Below are 17,912 nucleotides of genomic sequence, written 5' to 3' on the forward strand. Positions count from 1 at the left end.
AGGGCACCTGCACTGGCGCCAGCAGTGTTGTGGTGGTGGGTCGCCACCTGGAACTCAAATCTGTGTTTTCAGGCCAGCAAAGGCAATTTCTCCTTCCTGGCCAGAATCCCTATACTGTTATAACTTACTTGAGCTGTCTTTCTAGGAGTAAAAGTGTCTCTGGAGTGGGAAAACTGCAATGTTGGAGGGAGCTTAGCTAGGGTTCTGCTGCTCCTCTGCCGTCATCCCAAATAATCTCATCTTTGAGTTTGTATAAAAAATATGTTAGCATTGAAACAAAGATATAGAAAAAATTGGCCTACTAAAAATTTTAAATCCATAAACAGTCCTGAAAAAAACCTTTCAACCTTGACCTAAACAGGATTATTTTGCTCTATTTCTTTAAAAAAAAAACTAATACTTCTTTCTTTCTCACATCATTAATGAAGTGTCCATGCTTAGCCTGATCTAATTTAAATATTTACCTGTCTTTAAAAATTTCATGTAATTTCAGTATATATAAAATATATTATTTGTGATATATTCATTTTAGAGTTGACATTTCTTTTAAAACATTGAACATGAAAGACAATATTTAGTTAATTGTTGACACAGACTTGTTTTAAATTTTAGAGAAATGACATGTCTTGTTTTGGGGGACCTAGGAAAATACATGTGTTAGTTACCAGAACAGTATGTGGATGGGTGTTAGCCTGACTTGTTAGTTTCCTGGAGAAATTGGATATTCTCCTGATAGAGAAAAGCTCTTGGAGCCTCACAAATTGCAGGTTTGGGGACCTAGATTCTGATTTCCCCTTTGGGAAAGCTGATTTTGAAAAGAACTAGAAACTTGTCATTTTTTTATACTGAGTTATCTATGATTTTTTTTGTTAGCGACAGAAATGATCTTAGCTAACTTAAATGAAAGAAATAATATACTGGGGGGATGTAGCTATTTCCAGAATACAAGATATGTTGAAGACACAGACTTTCAAAGGGACAGGAGTTAAAACTTCTTTGAGAATCTAAGTGTCCAGGAAGTCCAGACTAAAAATGAGACAGCAAAATATACTCATTATCTGACATGTAACTGTAAACCCCTCTGTATATCACAGTAAAATAAAATACAAAACAATATAAAATTTAAAAAATTAAGAAGTGAGACAGTATCAATTATTTTCACTTTCCTTCTCTTTGACATTCAAATTTGTGGAGAGAAAGTACAATTGATCAAACTAGGGTCTCGGGACTACAACAGGCAAGACACTTAGATATAGGGCTGTCTATATTCATGGTGGATGGGTAAGGGTCTTAGAGAGATTGAGATACTTATATTTATATAAATAATATAGATAAGTAAACAACAGATATTCATTCCTAAAGGTAGTATTTTTCTCACCCTAATATTTCAGAACTTGTGATACTCATTATCCCAATATTCTATTCTCCCTCCTCATAGACTTATGTATATTTGACACTAACTTTATTTTTTAATCCTTTTCATTATAGACTTATCTTTAGAAAGTAGGTAAAAACTCCAGTCCAGTTTTGAGGAAACATTCAGTATCTCTTAGGTTAGATACAACTTTATAGTTAAATCTATCATAGTTTTTAGATACAATCTTCTTGTTTCTGAGACTTTAGGTTAGTGACCAGAAACTTTTATCTCTGGATCTGATCTGACCCAGCTTTGCTTCTTGCTAGTTCACTATCCTCGCCCAAGGCAAGAGACTAGCAAGAACCTGGCGCCCTGTTTCCTACTATTCAACTCTCCTCACATGATCTGCCTGATTGCTTCCAGTTTATCTTTGAGCCTCAGTTAACATTAACTATTTGTTTAAGGTAGATAATGAGGCAGTTACACTCCAGAGATGCACATCTGCCATTGTATCCCTCACATTACCTGTCCAGCCCTTCACAAGTTGGGGTGCTTTGTGGTGGACCTGAGATCCTTAAATTCTTTTCAGTAGATTATAAAATCGATCTTAAGAATGGTGTCTGATGGGTATCTTATCATCTTAATTACAGCTGATGGAAAGGCCAGCAGTGTCCATTTTAGGGTTTTCATTATCCCTGTCTATAAGATACAAGATTATACAGGTAACTACAGATATCATGGCAAGACCTAACCTGGCCACTTAAATGTTGGTTCTGTTTAATCATCCCTCCAATATAACTATCAGTGTTTAGCCAAGCAAGCTGTCCCCATTGCTGCTCAGCCTTTCCTGGAACACACATTTCAGTTAAACAACGTATGAAGATTGATGTTTATTATTTGTTCTGTGTCTCTCTTCAGAGTAGACAGCTTGTTAAATGTATTGGTCTTCTTTAGACTGACTTTATCTTCCTGTTCTTAGCACAGTAGGTACTTAAATGTGTCATTCAGCAGTACCCACATAGGCTTTCCTTATACAACTCGGATCTAAAAAGAGCATTTAAGTCCAGTGTAGGTGGAGCATGCCTATAATTCTAGCTACTCAGGAGACTAAGATATAATGACCCAGTTAGAAGCCAGCTTAAGCAGACAAGTCTGTGGACTCTCATCTCCATTTAACCACCAAAAAACAAAAAATAAAAAAACAAAAAACAAAACAAAACAGAAAATGGAACGGTGACACAAATGGTAAAGCATTAATCTTGAGTGGAAAAGCCAAGTGAGAGTACAAGTGGGGCCCTGAGTTTATCCCCCAGTATCCCCCATGTGTGTGCACACATGCACATGCACAAACACAATAAGTAAACAAATAAATTTAAATATTGCATGTGTAATGAACCCAGTCCTAAAATTACTACTTTGATCCCTAAAAGAGACTCAACCATCAAATTTGGACACAGATACATGGAAAGATACAATGGTTTCAAACTGTTTTTTTGTATCAATTTTAAAATCCTTAGAATGTGTCTGAACTTATAATAAAATATTCTATTGTTTTTTGTATTTCCTGAAATCTAATGTTCTGTGTCAGGTTGGCCTTGTCCGTGTGCATGAGTGGGCAGGAGAATGCTTCACACTCTGCCTGGAACAGTGAGCAAGAGCTCTCCACAGGGTCACAACTCCCAGGCCCTTTGCCTCCTCCATCATGCTGTCCTGTTGTGAGTCTGGGGAATGTTCTAGAGAAGGATGGCAGACAGAATCACACTGATAATTTGTTTCTTTCAGCTTAAATGAATATGTCCAAGTGAATTGCCACCCACATTTGAAATTCCCTGGAGTTTTATAGTACTCCCCCTTTTTTCTTTCTTTAAAAAGTGCCATTCTGCTAGCAATGAAAACTACTCCATAATCCAACAGTTGTGACATTGTTTTGTAAAATTCACTAAAAAGCCTTTTAAAACCCAATTTAGAAAATAGTCTATAAATATGCACAGTGTTGCTTTCCATTAGAAAAATATGGCAGACATTGACACATCAGATTCAAAAGAGCATATAAGTACTTTAGCAATTACTGTGGGGGTTGATCTGGAAGAGCAGTGTTTCTTTCCATTGGTGATGAGTGTGTGGGAAAGAGTATTTCACAGGCAGGCAGCTAAGCAACAAATGTGTTTGTGGTAGCAAAGCAGGGGAAGGCATTCATAAAGGTTATGAGCATAAAATAATTAGACATCATCTGCGGTAAAGCAAATAACAGTAACCTTCCAGTCAAATTCTGATTTACCTCAAAGGATAAACAACCTGTAGTCTAGCTCTTACTAGTTCTCTAACTAGATGTGGCCAAGCCCAACCAATATAGTAACTGTTCTGTTTTGAAAAATACAATGTCTAGCCACATGACATACTACTCTTTTAAAGAATGTCAATTGGCCAGCAGCTGGTGACTCACACTGATAATCCTAGCTAATCAGGAGGCCAAGATCTGAGGATTGCAATTGAGAGCCAGCCTGGGCAGGAAGGTCTGTGAGACATTTATCTCCAATTAATCACCAAAAAGCTGGAAGTGGAATTGTGGCTTAATTGATAGATCTTGAGCAAAAATGCTCAGGGACAGTGTCCAGACCCTGTGTTCAAACATCAGGACAGGAAAAAAAAAAGAATATGAAATGATAAGCCAGATGCGGGTGGCTCATGTCTGTAATCCTAGCTGTAATCTTAGCTATTCAAGAGGCTCAGATCTGAGAATCATAATCTGACACCAGCTGGGGTAGATAAATCTAATAGACTCTTATCTCCAATTAACCAGGAAAAATAAAAAAGTAGAGGTATGGTTCAAGTGGTAAAGTGTCAGCCTTGAGCAGAAAAAGTTAAGTGAGAGCTTAAGGTCCTGTGTGGGGCACAGCTGGAAGTCAACTAGCTGGCCCCGCCTGTTTCTCAGTCTTGGGGTCATGTGTGGCTAAGATGCCGGCGCCTAACAACAATGCGCAGCTGCTACAAGTGTCTTTGGTTATAACCCGGAGGTGGTTCTGTGTACTGAGATGCCCTGGCTCTTCTGCCCTTGATGGACAGCTCATGCCTCCCCTTCTTGCCGATCTTAGACCTGATTGGCTCCTGTGCCTTATATTAATGGCACGTACTTCCCCAATAAATGAGATCTTGCACCGATTTGACTCCCAGGCTGTCTGATTATCCTCCAGTGAGGGAGGGCTGGGTGCGGAAGGCCTGCTGACCCTTCTCCTTTCTTGGCTCATCCGGTCAGGGGGTGCCTTTCCAGTCTCTCCCATGGGTCAGGGGAGCACGGAGGGGGCTAAGGACCCTGACAACTGATGCCCAATGTGGGGCACGAGGAAGTGTAGGTTTTAGCTTTAGATGACCCAAGGTAAAGGTATCCCTGAAAAGATGGGGCAATCTCACACTAAAAGTGAAATTCGTCGAGCCAAGCCAAGCCAAGCGAGTTCTGAGGTAAGGGTATCCCCGAAGAGATGGGGCAATCTCACACTGAGCTTTAGACGACAGGAAACTGAACAAAGAAGACTGTTTAAGGAAGAAAAGGAGAGAAGAGGGGTGTGAAGCGGAGCTGAGTGGAGCCAGACAGAGTAGAACCAGTCGGACTGGAGGAGCAGAGTGGAACGCTGAACCCAGCTGCCTGGAGGAGTGGTGCAGAGCCCACCAGAGCTGGCTGGAGGAACGAGATGCGGGAGGAGGACCATGAGGAGGCCACCAAGAGGAGAAGCAGCAGGAAGAAGGACAAGAGGAAAGGGGGCTGGCTGGGCCCAGGAGCAAGTGCAAGGGAGTTTGCGTGTCTCAGGGGCATCGTCCTTGGAACAAGAGTGGCCTGGTGTGGGATGTGGCCTCCCATGCTCTGGCAGCAGGTGAGTGGCAAGTGGCGGTGCCACTGGGTACCAGTGCACCAGCGAGGGAGCACATGGCGTGGAAAGGCGCTGTGGGCACTGACGCGGGACAATGCGCAGCTGCTCATTAACCAGCTGTGGGGCCCCGGGAGGAGGGTGTGGCACAGAAATGATGGCCCCGAGAACGACAAGGATGCGACCTGTTGCTGGGCGCTGAGGAGCTCCATCGGAGACAGCGGCCCCGCGCAGTAACAGGACTCCCTCTTGAGTGTCAGTCTCCCCCCCCCCCCAAGTAAAACAAAAAGGGGGAGATGTGGGGCACACCTGGAAGTCAACTACCTGGCCACGCCTATTTCTCAGTCTTGGGGCCACATGTGGCTAAGATGGCGGCACCTAACAACAATGCACAGCTGCTACAAGTGTCTTTGATTATAACCCGGAGGTGGTTCTGTGGACTGTGATGCTCCGGCTCTTCTGCCCTTGATGGACATCCATGCCTCCCCTTCCTGCCGATCTTAGACCTGATTGGCTCTTGTGCCTTATATTAATGGCACGTACTTCCCCAATAAATGAGATCTTGTACCGACTTGACTCCCAGGCCATCTGATTGTCCTCCAGTGAGGGAGGGCTGGGTGCGGGCGGCCTGTTGCCCCTTCTCCTTTCTTGGCTCATCCAGTCAGGGGGTGCCTTTCCCGTCTCTCCCGCAGGTCAGGGGAGCATGGGGGGCTAAAGACCCTTACAGTCCTGAGTTTAAGCAAGGCCTAGTACCAACACACACACACACACACACACACACACACACACACACAATTCCAAAATAATAATCATGAGTCTATGCACATGAAATTTCAAGGACAACAGTTCAACTATCTCATTGGTTTGACTTTCATCAGCAAGAATTGGTCAATATACATATATAATTGAAATAGTATGCCTTAAGGAGCAAGGAAGAAATAAATACATGTAACTGATGATCACCACATTGATTTAATCAAGGTTGGATTTAAATATGGGTGTCTCATTTAATATATAGTTAATGAATAGAAAATGTTCTATGCTTGTCAGATAGTTTGAGCTAGTGTTTTTACATCTATGGTTTGAACAATATAATTGCTCCCAAGATTCCCCATTTTTACCCATGTACAAAATAAAATGTTACATATGAAAAACTTAAATTGTTCATTGTAACTATGAAGCAGAGAGACAGTTATGGAGAAAAGATGAGCTGTTCAAAAGCTCTGATGAAGAAAGGGACTTTTTGTTCCTGTTTCATGCTATTGGTTTGTCTCTCTATTTGTGCTGGATCAGCTTAAGGTCAATTCTAGTGATGTATGGTTCTTTCTCTTCTTCTTCCTTATGTGAATATTGAGTCCCTGTCTATTTATGCAAGAAGCAAGTAATTTGAGTCCTTGGGCTTCTATGATTAAAGTGAAGGTCACTTCCAATCTGGACAGATGGTGTAGACCTATTTTTCCTACTTATTTCCACCAAGCACACTATAAAAGGATGCTGAAATTGAGGGGATGGGGGAGGATGATGAAAGGGATGCACTGATGAAAGGGATCAACTGATATGTTAAATTGTAATTCCTTTGTCCAACTACTTAAATATAATAAGAATGTAGTTTAAAAAATAAAGAAAATTTTAAAGGAACTCTGGAATGATAAGAAGAAGACAATGTGGTTTGGGACCTCAAGATTACAGAACATTTCTGATAGAGAATACATCAATCATGTATGGTCTCCATAAAAAGCAGCTCAGTGGCAGTGTCATGCACAAAGGGAGATGACCCAGATCTAGACTAACTTTCAACCTAGTGACAGGAAGCAGCCTAGAAAGGCTTCTTCATTTTCTTGACTCACTTGAGTCCTAGATGACAGCATCAGGTGACATGACGGCACTAGAAAGCTGAATTTGACCCACTGGAAAATTCCTCCTAAAAAGAAGTGATGGGGAGGGCCCTCCTCTTCTCTGCAGGGCCTGAGATTCTCCTTGTCTAAAACTTGTCAGAACTGTAATCCTAGCTACTCAGGAGGCTGAGATTTGAGGATCACGGTTCAAAGTCACTCTGGGCAGGAAAGTCCATGAGACTCATATCTCTAATTAATCACCAGAAAAAAAGAAGTGTTGCTATGGCCAAAAGTGGTAGAGCACTAGCCTTGAACAAAGGAGTTCAAGGACAGCACTCAGACCTGCGAACAACAACAACAAAAAGAATCTCACAAACTTTCTTTCCACAGCTGTTTAGTCCTCAGAACTCAGTCTCCTGAGTCGCTCTCTGTAATTTTGATAGCATGTTCGTGGCATTATAATTTACCAAAATATATCATTTACATGACTTAGAATAATGAACAAGGGATTGTTCTGGTAATTATTTACAAATCTTAAACTGTCATGACAAAAACCAACCAAAAATAGAGCTCTACACTTTAAACTTTAATAGAGGTAAATTTAGGAGAATTACAAGAAGGTAGTTGGAATCATATGGATGTTTCTAAGCTTCATGTCTGAAGCTGAGTATGTGGACAACACAAATTCATTTGATATGGTTTATATCCATGGTTCACCTACCACAGATTCTTCTTTCTTTCTTCACGTCCTTCTTTTCCTCCTTCTTCTTTTGTGCTGTCCTGGGTTTATACTAAGGGCCTGGGTGCTGTCCTGGGCTATTTTGCTGAAGACTAGTGCTCTACCCCTTGAGCCACAGCTCCATTTATGACTTTTTGCTGGTTAACTGGACCTAAGAGTCAAGATGTTCCTGCTTTGGCTGGCTTTGAACCACAATCCTTAGATCTCAGTCTCCAGAACAGCTAGGGTTATAGTCATGAGCCAGGGGCACTTGCCCCGATAAGGAATTCTTGTATGTAATTTGGACACTCTGTGGCTCATCTGAACTCTCAATGCTCAGGGGAATTTATCCATTCCAGAATGCTTCTGGATGCGTCTCACAAAGCTTTTACGTAGTATTTAGAAATAGAGTGATGTTTACAATGTCAGTCCATGGCCATTCTTAGGTGTTTCTCAGAGACACATTCAGGTGTAAGAGAAGTTCATTCAAAGTTTTTGTTTTGTTTTGTTGGTTGTGGGGCTTGAACCTGGGCCCTGGGTGCGGTCCCTGAGCTCTTTTGCTCTTTTGCTAGGGCTCTACCACTTTGAACCACAGTTCCACTTCCAGTGTTCTGGTTAACTGGAGATAAAAGTCTCACAGACATCTGTGCCAAAGCTGGCTTCAAATTGCAATCCTCAGATCTCAACCTTCTAAGTAGTTAAGATTACAGAAATGAGTCACTGGTGCCTGGCTTTTCAAAGATTTTTTAATTTAAAAGGAAAAAATTTTATGTTCAATTTTTTTGTTTTCCTTGAGAAGAGATATGTGTAAATTTAAGTAAAAATGATAAGAAAGATGTAGTGGTTCATTCCTGTAATTTTAGCTACTGAGATTGAGACCTGGAGGGTGGTAGTTCAAAACCAGTCCAGGTGGAAAGTTTCATGAGAATCTGTTTTCAAAACAACCAGCACAATGCAAGGTAGGAGGCATAGTTCAAGTGGCAGAGCACCAGCCCATCAAGCAAACTGAGGAGAATGAAGCCCTGAATTAAAACCCCAGGACCTCCAAAATAAACAAACCTCCTACTATTATGGTGAACCAAGTCATGATGCAAATGACTGGGATGTTAGGTTCTCAGAGAGCCACCTTTACCTTCACAGATCACTATAAGGAATAGAGAAGTCATTTCAAGATATACAAAACAGTCATCCATCCAAGGCTCCTTTTAGCTCATTTTCAAAAGCTTTACTTCAGTTTTGAAACATGAACACTGAAGTAATTATTTTTAAGATGCTTCATCCTGTTGTCCCTGTTAACATGAATTCTTTTTTTTTTTTTTTTTTTTTTTTGCCAGTCCTAGGCCATGAACTCAGGGCCTGAGCACTGTCCCTGGCTTCTTTTTTGCTCAAGGCTAGCACTCTGCCACAGTGCCACTTCTGGCCATTTTCTGTATATGTGGTGCTGAGGAATTGAACCCAGGGCCTCATGTATACGAGGCAAGCACTCTTGCCACTAGGCCATATCCCCAACCCCTGTTAACATGAATTCTAAGAGAGCAGAAAAGGGCAAAGTAAAGTATCAAGTTTTGCTAACTTAATTTTTTGGTCTAGTAGATGAAAATATAGAACTATCCAGATGACAAATAAATTAATGCCTGACAATACATCCAATGGCATGATATGTTAGTATGATATTTACCACCTGTGAAAATGTTTACCATCTGGGCTTAATTCCAGAACTCTAACTTCACTCATTTCTAATCTATAGAAACTTATTTAAGGATTTAAGTCTGATGTTGTATAGGTTGAGGGTAATAGAAGGATCCTAAAACAATAGTAAAATAATGTGTGAGACTAGAATTAATTCTAACCCTCAAGCAATCTAGAAAGTACACATATAAACAATACATAATTTTGAAATAGTTTTGAGTTATCAGGAACTTTTCCAGAAAACCCCTGTGGAAGTCTGTGGAGTTTGTAGAAACAAGATCAGTTTTCAGAAACATGTATGAAACTGAAGAAGTATATACGTCCCAATACAATTGCTAAAGTAGCAACCACAAGAAGACTTTCAGCTTGTGGAAGACAAAGCAAAGGGATACTCCAATATCCAGGAGAAAGAGACCATGGCTAATCTTTTAAGAACATATGCTTCCAGGGCCAATCGCTCAAACTTGTGATCTTACCTATGCAGGAAGCTGAGATCTGGGGATCACAGTTTAAAGCCAGCCTCTTTGATCTCGAACTAAAAATCCAGAGGTGGAACAGTGGCTCAAGAGGTCTTTAAAGTTTGTATCAGTTACTTTTGTGTAGTTGGGACTAAAGAACCTGACCAAAAAAAAAAAAAAAAAAAACCCAAACAAACAAAAAACAAGGAAGGAGGGCTTTATTTTGATTCTGGTTTTACAGTGTTTCATTCATGAGCATTAACTCCATTATTTCAGGGTCTGTGATGAGGGAGAACATCATGGTGGCAGGAGCTATTGATGTATTGATGGAGAACAGTTTAACTAATGGAGGACAGGAAGTAGAGGAAGAGAATACAGGAAAAGTCAGGGCAAAATATGATTCCCAAGAATAAGCTCCCAGTGATCTACTATCCCTAGGTAGGTTCTACATCATACCTTTTACCATCTCTGAATAATGCCATCACATTTTGAATCCATAAAGAGATTAACCCATTCATTAGGTCAAAGCTCTCAAGATGAAATATGGAAACATCAACACAGATACTCTCAGAAGTGTGCTTTTCTAATTTCATAGGTGTTTCTCAATCCAATCAAGTCAGTAATGGAGATCAACCATTACATAGCTTAATGTGGGTGAGTTGGATTGTAAATGTTCCAAATAGAGTCAGTGTCGCAGAATTCAGGCACATATGTGCATGTGTGTGGTGTGCTTGAAGGTGATGGCAAGGGGTGATGGACAAAATGCAAAAAAATGCACCCCACAACAAAACAGTGACTTACATAGGTATTTTATCACACACAGTACACGAAATATGTTACACACACTGTATAGTATATTTAGTATATAATATACTGTATTATATAAAATATACATATCTAAAGGTATATTATATACTCACACAATTAGAATGTAGATAGCAACTTAGTGATACCATTTTAGGGTTACCACACCCCAAATTGGATCTTGGTTTACACTAGCCCAGCAGTAGAAGGCTCACACCACACGTAAGAATGTATAAAACATATAATCTCCTTGCAGACAGTCAAAACACATATGGGAAAACAGTGTTACTGAGACCACAATGCAGAGATCTCTCTCAGAAAGAAAGGATAATATTGTTGAGGCAAGAAGAGGGCTGGTAGGACAGGCATGTCTACATTACACTAGATTATTCTGAAAAAACACATTTTGTGGTAAAGCGCAGGGACTGGGTAATCTACAATAACTTTAGTTGGATTCCATAAGCATAAGACTTATTTAAAATTGCTTCTTACATTTGTTTGGCACTTGGCTGTTAGCAGTAGCTTTGTATGGGGGCCTTAACATTTTTGGGGCCATAACAGTGCTGCTTGGCTTTTTCTATACTAGGCTTTTTCTACTCAAAGTTGGTACTTTATTATTGAGTCATAGCTCCAAGTCCAGCTTTTTGCTGGTTAATTGCAGATAAGAGTGTCAAGAATTTTGCTGTTTGGTCGGGCTTTAAACTACACTCTTCAGAACTCAGGCATGAGTCACTATCATCCAGCCTTACTGTTGTTATTTACATAATATCAAAGTTCTATATTAAGTGGAGAAAGGTTTCTGAAGAGGAAAGTCAAGAAATATTTAAGAATATTGGAATCTCAATATCCTTCCAAGATTTCAGTTGCCTCACATGTGCTCTTCCATGTTCTTCAGTTTGATGCTGGGCCTGCTCACAGAGCTGAAGTGGCATCACCACAGAAACCAAAATAAGGAAGTAGATGCTAGCTTTCTCTCTCTCTTTACAAACCAAAATTCCAACTCTTCCTTGGAAAGCAGCCTACATGAGGAATACCAAATCATCAGGAAAAATCCCAGGGCTTCATCTTCAAATTGGACTGGAATGACAGAATTTCATTTGACATTTGATAACCTTTGTTTAATGGCCAACAGACCATTGGCTTTGGAAAAGAAAACTGTTATGCCATATTCTATCTATCTATCTATCTATCTATCTATCTATCTATCTATCTATCTATCTATCTCTATCTCTTTTATGCACTAATTAAATATATTCTGAACCCAACACATCTCCATATCACTCTATCACACTGTGCACACATTTACTATGAAAGTGTGTGTGTGAGTGTGTGTATGCTGGTCCTACAGCTTGAACTCAGTCAGGCCTTGGGCATTTTCCCTTACCCTTTTATCTCAAAGATGGCACTCTACCATTTAAGTCACAGCACCATTTCCAGCTTCTGTGTTGTTAAGTAGATTCTCATGGGCTTCCTCATAAGGCTTTGTTCAAACTGTGATCTTCAGATCTCAACCTCATGAATAGCTAGAATTACATGAGTGAGTCATTGGTACCCAGTGTGTATATATATACAGTGTGCGCACTTTTCTCCTAAAATATAGAAAGTGCATCCATCACACTGCTTCTATTTTATCAAAGCTAAGCCTAATCAGGACACATTAGAAGATATCAAACTTCAAACAAGGCAGCTTCCTATTGAATCCTCAAAGATAAAAGTACTTAAACTTCTAAGCAAATAAAAGCTGGAAGACAAAGCCAGGTGCTGATGGATCACACCTGCTTTGAGTGAAAAAGCTAAGGAATAGCTCCTAGACTGTGAATCCAAATGCCAGTACTTGTAAAAACAACAAACAAACCAACATGTATATAACCAGACATTTGGAGTTAGTCATATATTACTAGCTGTATGGACATGCATTTAGCTTAAACCATCAATCTCCAACAAGGGAAAATAATAACTTACCTATGGCAATTAAAACAGATATTATCTCGAAAAAGCCCAACACTCTTCCAGTAGGCACTCTTTGTTGCTATTTTCATTTCATCTTATCCTAGGAAATAGTGATTAAACTAAGCATCCAGACTGTGCCATTTGTGTATTCTCATCTCATCAACAGGGATTAGTTCCCACCTCCTTTTCAAAATCTAAGCTCTTGTATTTGACTTGGGTAGAATAATGATCCCTTACTCTCAGATTGTCCAGGCCCTAATACTCAGAATCTGTGAATAAATTATCTTCTGTAGTAAATGGGACTTTGAATTACATTAAGTTAATGATTTTGAGAGGAAAGAACTACCCTGCATCACTCTGGTGGATTCAATGTAATCACTAGCACTCTGATAAGTAAAAGGAAGCCTTCCTTGGCAGATACGATGACAGGGACAGAAAGAGAATATGGAATGGTGGAAGTTTCTAGAAGCTGAAAAATGCAAACAGATGAGCTCTTTCTTAGGGGCTCCAAGAAAGGAACTCAGTCAAACCAATGAATGAATTTTGTCAGAACTTTTTGGATTTTTGATGTCTAGACCTATAGGACAATACATTTGTTTTTATCTTCAATCCCAATGTTTGTAGTAATTTGCTTTAGCAGCAAGAGGGGAGTAATCTAATATTGTATTTCTATTTGGCTTGTGAAATGTGGGGAGCAACAGAGACTCACTGTAAGTCAGTTGGAGCTAAGCAATATCTGCAAGTTCGTGATGTTTCTTCCAATTAAACTCTAGGACTAGAGGCTGGTTAGTTGCTCTCCGGTTTCATTTTCATCCACATCAGGCCCCTAGTGATAACATTAGAAGATAACACAGTCCTCCTGCTTGTTTTGCCCTAAATCACACTCAGTGATTTCAGCAAAGCAATCATCAACAAGAATAATAATGAAAAGTCTAAAGAGTTTTGTGCGGATTTTTGTCCATACACTATATCTTACTGGGGATATACAAGGTTGTGTAATTTCAAATTCTCTCAGCATTTTGATCTTTTTCCTTCTTCTTCTCTTTTTTTGGTGCGGGTCCTAGGGCTTGAACTCAGGGCCTGGCTGCTGTCCCTGAGCTTTTGTACTCAAGGCTAGTTAGTACTTTATCACTTGAGTCACAACTCAACTTCCAGCTTTTTTTTTTTTTTTTGTAGATAAGAGTCTCATGGACTTCCCTGCCCAGGCTGGTTTGAACCTCAATTCTCAGATTTCAGGCTACTGAGTAGCTAGGATTACAGGGGCAAGTCACCAGTGCCCAGTAACATTGTGATCTTTTATTAAATAATTATAGATATATGTATATATATATATATATATATATATATATATATATATATTAGATCAAGTAATCTTGGTCAACCATAGTACATACTTATTACAAAATTATTTTTATTGCTCTGGCCAGTGTTTTAGTCAGTGTTTTAGAAGTAGCTAATCTTTATTATTAGAATCACTTAATCACATGCAATTTGTTTAATTTTGGTGAAATTATTTTAAAGCTAGCTTCCTTTTCTTGGAGGTATGTAGGGCCTCATACTTGCTAAGCACATGTCCTACCAATTGAGTTTTACCAAAAGTTATCTATCTATTTACCTATATCTACCTATCTATCTACCTACTTACCTACCTATCTATTTATCTATCTATCTATGTACCTGTGTATCTATTTAACTATCTATGTATCTATGTGTGTATGTATGTATGTATGTATCTATCTATCTATCTATGACACAAGCTTTTGCAAAGTTTGCCTGGTATGGCCTCAAACTCAAGATCCTCCCTGGTCTTCCAAGTATCTGGGATTCTAGAAGTACCGTCATGCTCAACTAATGCCAGTTTCTTTATAACACCAAATGATTGTTATTCCTGATTCTTAAAAGCAGTCTATTCCTGCCACTAAACAGGGAGAAATTAATATCTAATTTAAAGACACATAGAAGAAAGGGGATTGAACTTTTAGTTTGTAGCCCAAATACTAAACAATTATGTTCTCTTTAATATTATAAACTCATGACTGATTTGATTAGGAAGCTTGCAAAAGGAAGTGATACACATCAATAAGTACCCAAATACAGTAACTTTATAACACAGAACACTCCATTGTAAAGAGACCAGTGGAGCTTTCTTTGCTGGTATGTATTAACACAGTCAGAAGGACACAGATAGTAGTACACTAGTGGCTTACATCTGTCATTATACCTATGCAGGAGGTTGAGATCTGAGGCTTAAGATTTGAAGCCAGTGCAGGCAACTGATCAGTAAAAAGCCAGAAGTGGAGCTGCAGCTTAAGTGCTAGAGTGCTATCTTTAGAGAAAAAGCCAAGGGACAGCGCCCAGATCTGGAGCTGAAGCCCCAGTATTGATACAAAAGAAAAAAGGGATTGGGATAATGAATTTAACTATTATAACTATAATTCAACAAATATAAACTTGTAGATACTACAGTAGTTCTAGAAAGCAGCAAATATTGGCATGTGGTTTAAATTTGTTATTAGGTTAGTTCATCCAAGCTAGTAGAACATAATGCATTAACTGACAGTCCAAAGGTTAGATTTTCAGTTGGCAGAGTTTCAGCAAGAAGCTGAGGTAGGGCTGCATGGCAACAAGAGACAGATGTACTGAAATAGAAAGCTTTGGCAGGGTGTGACGGGCTTTGTCAATGACGGGAATACAAGCCTGAATCTAGAGAGTTGTAAGACAACAGTGAGGCAGAGATGACATCACACTTAAAGCAGGCAGGTCCTCTGGCCACTAAGTAGAATGAGATGGAGAAAGTTTGTCTAAAGGAATTGGGACTGTTATTATGAAAAACAGAGGCTAGAGGGATAATATCCCAATGATGTCTATATGTACATTAAGTAAAATCAAGAATAAGAGAACATAAAAGTTTAGCAGCATGGCTCAGGTGGTAAAGCACTGGCCAGTCAAGCAGGAAGCTCTCTGTTGAAACTCTATTATCATCAGTAGTAGTAGTAATAAATAGTAATAATGCTTGAAGCAACGTCAATGTTTTAACCATGACTAAGAAAATAATTTCAATTCTATGTTTTAGACTCTTTAGTTAAAATTTAGACTCTCAAGTTAAAATTCATCTTCAGACTTGATATTTCCAATTTCTGATTACAATTCATGTTGGAATGGAAAATGCAGAATCCTAGGGGGTATGTGGTATCTAAAAAACCCAAAAGTTTAGTGCTCACTACATATCAGACAATGACATGCCAGACTGATCACTGCATTTACTCTTCCTGACATCAGCGGGTGCTGGTGGCTCATGCCTCTAATCCTAGCTACTCAGGAGTCTAAACTCTAGAGGATCACATTTTGAAACCAGCACAGGTAGAAAAGTCCTTGAGACTCTTATTTCCAACAAAACATCAAAATTCCAGAAGTGGATGGGTGGCTTAAGAGGAAGAACATTGACCTTGAGCAAGAATCCAAGGGAGAGAGCAAGGCTTTGAGTTCAAACTTTCATACTGGTGCACGGCCTGCGTGCACGCGCGCACACACACAAACACACACACACACACACACACACACACCTTCCAGATGTAAATATAATACAGGTTTTATGGACTGCTTTTTCAGATGAACTGAGGATCAGACCACTTAAGTAGTTTGTGTAGGAAGGAGTATAGAAAGAAGCTTAAAAGCGGTATTATCCTAATTATAAAAAGTCAGAAAGAGAAGTAAATGGAAGGATTCTAAGGCATTCTCTTACATCAATTTTAAATTGTTGACCTTGTGATTTTATTTAATCAGTTTTGAAATCAAGACCCTAATAGGAACAGGTAGAAAGATGAAGACATGTCAAAAACTCAGCAGTATAAGTTGGTAAAGACAAGGATGAAGTTACAACCAAGTATGGCAAAGACTACATAAAGACAAGTAGACCAATTTCCTTCTTTACTGTCCAAAGAGCATAGGGAAGTTTTACATGGCTTGGCAAGCTTTGTAACAGTGTCATTCTGTCCAGAAAATAGCAATCCACTCATCCTGGTCATTCTAAGCCATTCATGTTGAAGAAGTTCCATAGTTTGGAGGGGATCTATCAAAGCAGAGGCCATCAAGGCAAACAGGCTAGTCAGAACCAGCCATGGGCAGAACTAACAAAGTTTTCCAAATTAAGCTCATACCTTCTCTGGATTGGTTAGGAGTTTAGAAAGGGTTATCATTTCCAAAACTGGATTTCAAGCTATTCATTGTATAAACACTAGGAATGTAGGTGAGTGGCAGAGCCTGAGGTCTAAGCAAGAGTCTATAACTGCATGCTCCATCTTCAACCAGAATCCTGAAGGATTCCTGAAATTTGGGGCGGAGCATCCACCTTACATAAACTCCTGAGGTGGATCTAGGGAGACATAATCAAAGGAAATGAAAAATAAGGGAATTCAAAAACCAACAGGAATTAATCATTAGGATTATCTCCAAGTGTTAAATCCATGATATTACCCAGAATTCAAGCTAGTCTTAAATAAATTAAGAAAAAAATAACAATCCAGCATCCCCACTTTTGGGTATCTATCCAAAAGACCACAAACAAAATCACAGTAAAGCCACCAGCACAACAATGTTCATTGCAGCACAATTTGCCATAGCTAGAATCTGGAACCAAACCAGATGCCCCTCAGTAGACGAATGGATCAGGAAAATGTGGTACATATACACAGTGGAATTTTATGCCTCTATCAGAAAGAATGACATTGCCCCATTTTTAAGGAAATGGAAGGACTTGGAAAAAATTATACTGAGTGAAGTGAGCCAGACCCAAAGAAACATGGACTCTATGGTCTCCCTTATTGGGAATAATTAGTACAGGTTTAGGCAAGTCATAGCAGAGCATCACAAGAGCCCAATAGCTATACCCTTATGATCACATAAGATGATGCTAAGTGAAATGAACTCCATGTTATGGAAACGATTGTTATATCACAGTTGTAACTACTTTCAACATCCCATTTGTATCTGTAGCTTCTATTATTGATGATGTTCTTGTATCACCTTCCTGTGGTTGTACCTACATTATCTCTGTAATCTTATCTGAGTATATTGGAAACGTGTATACTGGTATTAGAAGTAGGAAATTGAAAGGGAATACCAAAATTGAGAGACACAGGGTAAAAAAAGACAATCAACTACAAAAGCAATATTTGCAAAACTGTTTCGGTGTAAGTGAACTGAACACCTCAGGGGGGGAAAGGGAAAGTGGGAGGAGGGAGG

This window comes from Perognathus longimembris, chromosome 11 (assembly GCF_023159225.1).
Source record: "Perognathus longimembris pacificus isolate PPM17 chromosome 11, ASM2315922v1, whole genome shotgun sequence".
NCBI classification, from domain to species: Eukaryota; Metazoa; Chordata; class Mammalia; order Rodentia; family Heteromyidae; genus Perognathus; species Perognathus longimembris.